The sequence below is a fragment of the Mus caroli genome, chromosome 6 (assembly GCF_900094665.2).
Source record: "Mus caroli chromosome 6, CAROLI_EIJ_v1.1, whole genome shotgun sequence".
NCBI classification, from domain to species: domain Eukaryota; kingdom Metazoa; phylum Chordata; class Mammalia; order Rodentia; family Muridae; genus Mus; species Mus caroli.
Window position 1 is genome coordinate 138,868,147 of NC_034575.1, and position 6,498 is coordinate 138,874,644.

Genomic DNA, 6,498 nt, shown 5'->3' on the forward strand with positions numbered 1-6,498 from the left:
CAGCACTCTGGAGTATTTACCATGTCTATGGTACTGAGCAACAGCACTCTGGAGTATTTATCATGTCTATGGTACTGAGGCACAGCACTCTGGAGGATGCAATCATCCTTACAGCCATTTGTATTTCTAATATGAGCAGAAAATCTGGTACGTTAACAGAAACAAAGCTCTCCACTTAATTCAGACACAACAGAAGGAAAGTTTGGTCTTTCTCGTTCTTCTTATTTTAAGCCAAACTTGCAGGAGATACATTGAGCTCTACAGCTCACACAGTTTTATTATAACCCAGTGATTCTCAACCTTTCTAATGCTGCAGCCCTCTAATACCGTTGTGTTGACTCCCAACTATTTGTGCCGTGACTGCAGAGGTGTAATTGTGCTACAGTGATAAATCATAAAGCAAACATCTTCTGGTGGCCTAAGGCGACTCTGGGGAAGGTCATTTGACTCCTGAAGAGGCTGTGACCCCCAGGTTAAGAACTGCTGCTACAAACACAAGAAAATTAAGAAGAAGGAAGACCAATGCATGGATACTTCATTCCTCCTTAGAATAGGGAACAAAATACCCAGGGAAGGAGTTACAGAAACAAAGTTTGGAGCTGAGACCATCCAGAAACTGCCCCACCCAGGGATCCATTCCATCATCAGCCACCAAACACAGACACTATGGCATATGCCAGCAAGATTTTGCTGAAAGGACCCAGATATAGCTGTCTCTTGTGAGGCTATGCCAGTGCCTGGCAAACACAGAAGTGGATGCTCACAGTTATCTATTGGATGGATCACAGTGTCCCCAGTGGAGGAGCTAGAGAAAGTACCCAAGGAGCTGAAGGGGTCTGCAACCCTATAGGAGGAACAACAATATGAACTAACCAGTACCCCCTGAGCTCGTGTCTCTAGCTGCATATGTAGCAGAAGATGGCCTAGTCGGCCATCATTGGGAAGAGAAGCCCCTTGGTCTAGCAAACTTTATATGCCCCAATACAGGGGAATGCCAGGGCCAAGAAATGGAAGTAAGTGGGTAGGAGAGGGGGGGAGGGTATAGAGGACTTTCGGGATAGCATTTGAAATGTAAATGAAGAAAATATCGAATAAAAAAATTGAAAAAAAATCCCTGCTGCTATAACCCCTGTCTCCCCCTATTTGGGGAAAGGATAAGAGTGGTGTTCTCTGACACAGGAAGAGACATATAGTAGTAAAGTAGGTGAGGAGGGGACCACTTATGAATAAGAAGATCTCTTTTGAGACTCTCCTTAGCACTGCCCTGCGTGTAAGCCAGCCTGTCCTTACTTTTCCTGACCCAAGTCTCCTTAGGCTGCTGTTGCATAGCCACATGCTGTGGGTGAACGGAACACAAGAGCCAACCAGCTCACAGACCTGGGAGTACTCCTCAGTGCAAGAAGACCTTATACTGGGAGACTCTTGATTCTAAGGGTCAGACTTCAAAGTTCAGCAATCTCATATATCCAAACTGGCTTCAAACTTTATGGGTGACCTCGAACTTTTGATCTCCCTCTCTATTTCCAAAATGCTGGAATTAGAGGCATGTTATTGGCCTGTTCACCAACAGACCATGTGTGTGGGGGACTGGGGTTTGAACTTAGGGCCTCATGCATGCTGGGCAGGCTCTCTACTAACTGAGTTACTTTCTCAGACAAGGATTCCTAGTTCATTTGGGCTTTCTGAAAATTGAATCTGAGGCCTTTGTTGACAGCATCAAAGCACATGCTAGGAACATGTTACTTCACTTCACAGCATGTCTATGATATAGAGACGGAACACCCAATAAGCTTGAGGAAGTAGTTTGCCCAGACAATGTGATCACTGCCCAGTGGAGTCTGCACTCCCTACCACTGGCCCTCCCTGTCATGGAAAAGCCTACTGACTGGCAAATATCCTGGAATATTTGCTTGTTTGAAACCACTGCTTCCTGAACTTTTTCTTATGTGTCTCTAGTGTCTGCTTTTGCATTTGTTTATAATTGTTTTGTTGTATTTTCTTTTTGGTATGAAATCGTTTGAACGATGTTGCCCACGTTAGGATTTTTCTGGTTCTAATTAGTTGGGTAAACAAGACAATCCACCTATTCGTGGCAGGATGCATGGCGTCTGCTGCTATCCCGGAGCTTCAGATATCTGGATAAATACAGACTGGTGGGTAGATTTCGCTTCCAGATTTTCCCAAGCCCAAACCAGCAGCTTCCTCTGCTTCTTTGGAGTGAGAGCAATGTGTTTATTGGCCGGAAGCATATCCCATTGGCTGGAAGACTCCCTCTGATTTAAATATCATCTCCCATTGGCTGGAAGACTCCCTCTGATTTAAGCATCTCCCCAGGATTCTTTTATTTCCTTGCCATTCCTCACATTGATTGGTTTCTACAGACTGTGGGCTCGGAGAGGTCTTATAAGGAAGAGCCAGATAGCTAATCTCTTGAAAGTCTTCTGCACGTTATAAAGACTTGGCCAAGCTCTGCAAGCCTGGTGCATTGGAAGCAGCCTTCGACTTTCTCCTACATGTGCTCCTGTATTTGTACACGAGGTCAGAGGTCACCATCGTGTATTATCTTATCCTATATCATGCCCTACTTTGGTTTTTGAGATAGGGTCTCTCACAGAGCCCAGAGCTTACAGCTAGCCTGTCTGGTTAGGAAACCCCACTGATCCTCCTTTTTCCATCCCTAGTAGGAGTTACAGGTACGTGCACCTGGCTGTTTCATTGGTGTTGAGAATCTGAACTCTGGTCCACATTCTGTGCAGCGAGCACTTTACCCACTAAGCCATCTCTCTAGTTATACAGGAGACTTAAAATCCCAAGTCATGTTATAACCCTTGTAGGTTTTAGTTTTCTGCCTCTGACACACTATGAATCTAAGGAACAGGGAGGGCAGCAGAGGCTAAGCTGGTTGCAGGATCAAACATTCCCTTTGCTTTGTGCTTAATCCCCAGGGATTGATGTGGGGCCATTTATAAATCTTACTATAGATGGAGGAGCATGGGCATCTTAACTTGGGCGTCAATCATCATTCTAACACTTACTAGGTTACTTTATTCTTCAAACACTCTTTTTTTTTTTTTTTAAGTTTGTAAAACTTAAATACAAATATCTGCTTCATGAAGTTGTTAGGATCCATGTGTGACTCATGACAGCAGCGTCAACCATAGCATCGGCCATAGCTGCAGATCTCATCAGCTGGGCTGTCTGCAGAAATGCCCATCACAATATTAGCCCAAGAGAATATGAACGGCTTTCCATGTTTACTTCCCAACCTGCCAGCAGAAGAGAGCCTAAGTATTTAATCATGTTAGGCTTGCTAAGTAATGAACTATTACAGAGCAACCAAGTCAAGAAAATTTAGAAACATTCACCATGTATTATTATTATACGCTCAATATTTTTTCATTTTATATCTACTTATTTTTACACACACACACACACACACACACACACACACACACACACACAGAGGTGCCACAGTACGTGTTACAGGAGTCAGTTCTCTCATTTCGTGAGTTGAACTCAGGCCATCAGTCTTGGTACCTAACACTTTTACCCTACCCACTGATCAATCCGTCTCACTGGACCCAAGCTCTGTTAATTTCTGATGGGTGTCACAGGGCTGAATGTGAATTTAGTCACGAACATCCAGGCGTCTGTACTCCTTCAGTGTGTTTTTCTCTGATGTTGGCTGGGCATTGGATACAATCAGTGTTTGTAGGGAAGGAGGATGGCCTGGAGCCTGCACTGTTCGGTTTTCTGGTCTGGTTTTCCGATGTCACCCACACCCACATCAGTAGCTGAACAATCTGTATCTTATCAGTACAGCTATGCAGCTTATCTGAGGACAGCCAGAGAGTGAGGAGAGCATTGCCAGGAAAAAAAAATTATACTTTCAGATTAATTCTCTCTTGGAAAACAAAAACAAAACAACAGAAGTTCGTTATTCACAGCCAGGGAATCCAAATTCCAGAAATTTGGCCATACTGGGGGTGGGGGGAATGGGGTGTGTGGGGGAGGTAGGTTTTAGCTTCCACTGACCTACTCTGGGAATGTCCTCAGTAGAGTTGCATCTGGGAGAGACAGATTTTCGCTAGACATGTGTTACATTTAACATGGTGAAAGCAGGGTGTAAACCTTTGTGTCCTAGTCTTCCTGCTGGACGCACTCCTTTTGTTTTGAAGGAGTAAATGCTAACCGTTAGCACACAGCTGCTTGTGCAAACTATAGACGATAGAGTCTGGAGTTCGGCAGACCAGCCAAAAAGCCACGGTTGCCTCCTGATGACCTACATCTGCTCTCTGCCTGGAGCCAATAATGTGAGTGAGTCAGAGATAAACATGCCTCTCCAGTCAACAGCAGCCCCTTTCCCTTCATTTTAGGGATGGCTGGGATGTTAGCGCTAAGACAGTGTAATAAATACGTATTTATTCTTTCGTTGCCTAAAGGCAAGCAGTATTTTCATCACAAAGCATCTAGAGAGAAAAGATTTCACAACTTCCTAGAGCACATTCAAGCTCCCACTGTGTCCTCTGGCGCCATCCATAAATCCCTCTCTTCATCTGATTTCAGCCTGTGCCCCACAGAGGTGGGTATAACTCTCCTTCCGTGCCCTTCATGTTGTAACTGACTGTGAAGTCACAGCTGGCATGGGGTTTCCAAAAAAATCACAGCCCAGCAAAATGGCTGGGAGAGTAGACCCTTGCTGCCAAGCTAGATGACCTGAGTTTGTTCCCTGGGAACCATGTGATGAAAGAAAATATAAAACTGACTATTAAGGGTTGTTCTCTGACCACCACATGCATACTGTGATACACATGTGTGCACACATTCGCAGAGTAATTAAATAATTGTAACTAAAATTTGAAATGTAATGACCAGAGGTGTTTCCTCATGCCTACAGTTCCAGCACTCAGGAGGCTGAGGCAGGAGGATTGTTAAGAGGTTAAATTTAGCTTGGGCTTACATACATATTGAGTTTAAGGCACGTCTCGGCAACCTTTTAAGACACTGAAAAAACACTGTGAAAATCATGAAGATGTATTTGCAAATGAGATAAAGAAGGCTAATGCTGGAAACTTAATTGTATGAAAACACTGTTTACATATGTATTGTCCTCAGATGTGCACAGATAAGCTCTGACATCTGTAAGTACTTAGGCAGAACACAAACGAATGAACAAACAAAGAAACAAACAAACAAAAACTACCGTAGAAATTTACTTAGCATTTTAAAATTTTAGCTAGACTTTTAACTGAAACGAAATTTTAAAAAATTACACATTCTTATTGGACACACTGGGGTAGGTGTACGTTGTGTGTTAATTGAAGAAGTAAACACATTTGTGCCCTCAAATGCTTGTCATTTCTTGGGAAACATTCAAAGTCTCTCTGGTAGGTTTTGAGAGTATGGCACATTGTGTCTCTATGTGGTTGCCTGACGTGCAATACCAGAGTGTCTGACTCCTATCTAACTCAGTCCCCACTGATCATCCTTCTCCTCCCTCATGTCCCCAGTCTCCTGTCACTACCATCCCACTCCCGATCTCTATGGCATCCACTGACTTTCTGATATTCTCTGTGAGGGAGCCACACAGTCCCATCTCTCTGTGCCCAACAGTTTCATTTAGCTTAACTGCTTGCAGTTTCATACACGCGGCAAATCATGGGGTTTTATTCTTCTTTTTATGGGCAAACAGAAATCCACTGTGATTGCTTACCACATTTTCTTTAACTATTCCTCTACTGATAGACATGAAGTTTGTTTCTGTTTCTTGGCTATTGTAGGCTTTGCATTGTTTATGCTCCCTGGAGCTGACAGAATACTGCGCTCCTGGACATGCTATAATCATAAGTGTGAACACTGTGCTCAGGAAAAGGTCCAGGCTTAGCTCTGTCCCTCTAAAGTCATAACTTCAGAGAAGCATTCAGAGTAATGTTTAGACAAATATCCGGTACCAAGGTCTATCCACATTAGTGCAGAATCCTAGTCACCACACAGCATAAAGTATTACCCTGTGAAAATGAGATTTTATGAATCTGTGGTCAATTTCATGTTGCAGTGATTGTCAGTCATACTTTTTGGTGTTTTGTGATGTATTTTGTGACTGTGAGACTGCTTTTGCCTTCCTCCCTTTCATGAAGAATCCTTGGGGGTTATTTGCTGCAAAGCTGAAGTAAACACAAGAGAAGAATGTTAGGAAAATCCACAGGAAATATCGTGAGATCACCTCTGGATTTTTAAAATAGATGATCTGGGATATTGTAAATAAAAGTTTGAACATATATTTCTGTGTAAAAGTTGTTCAGTTTTATCACATTTTCCCTAAAGCACATTTAGAGTCCCCTGTTTTCTAAGCATATGCAAGTTTCAGAGGAGAAAGTTAAATCTGGGGGTTCTCATGGTAGTTGGAGAATACAGAGCCTATTGGGTATGTCCATTCATCAAGCTGTAGATGTTGGACCCTTTACACATCACACATCTTACTCTCTCCACTTCATGAGT

At 43.1% G+C, this 6,498-nt stretch overlaps 1 long non-coding RNA gene across 1 annotated transcript in view; it reads left to right on the forward strand.

Moving 5' to 3' along the window:
* LOC110295883 overlaps nucleotides 1-6,277 on the forward strand; it is a 79,073-nt gene extending 72,796 nt beyond the window's left edge. Inside the window, exons 3-4 of the long non-coding RNA XR_002378128.1 lie at nucleotides 4,179-4,313; nucleotides 4,443-6,277. This is a non-coding gene — a long non-coding RNA (uncharacterized LOC110295883). The remainder of the gene's footprint in view (nucleotides 1-4,178; nucleotides 4,314-4,442) is intronic.
* Nucleotides 6,278-6,498: the final 221 nt, after the last annotated feature.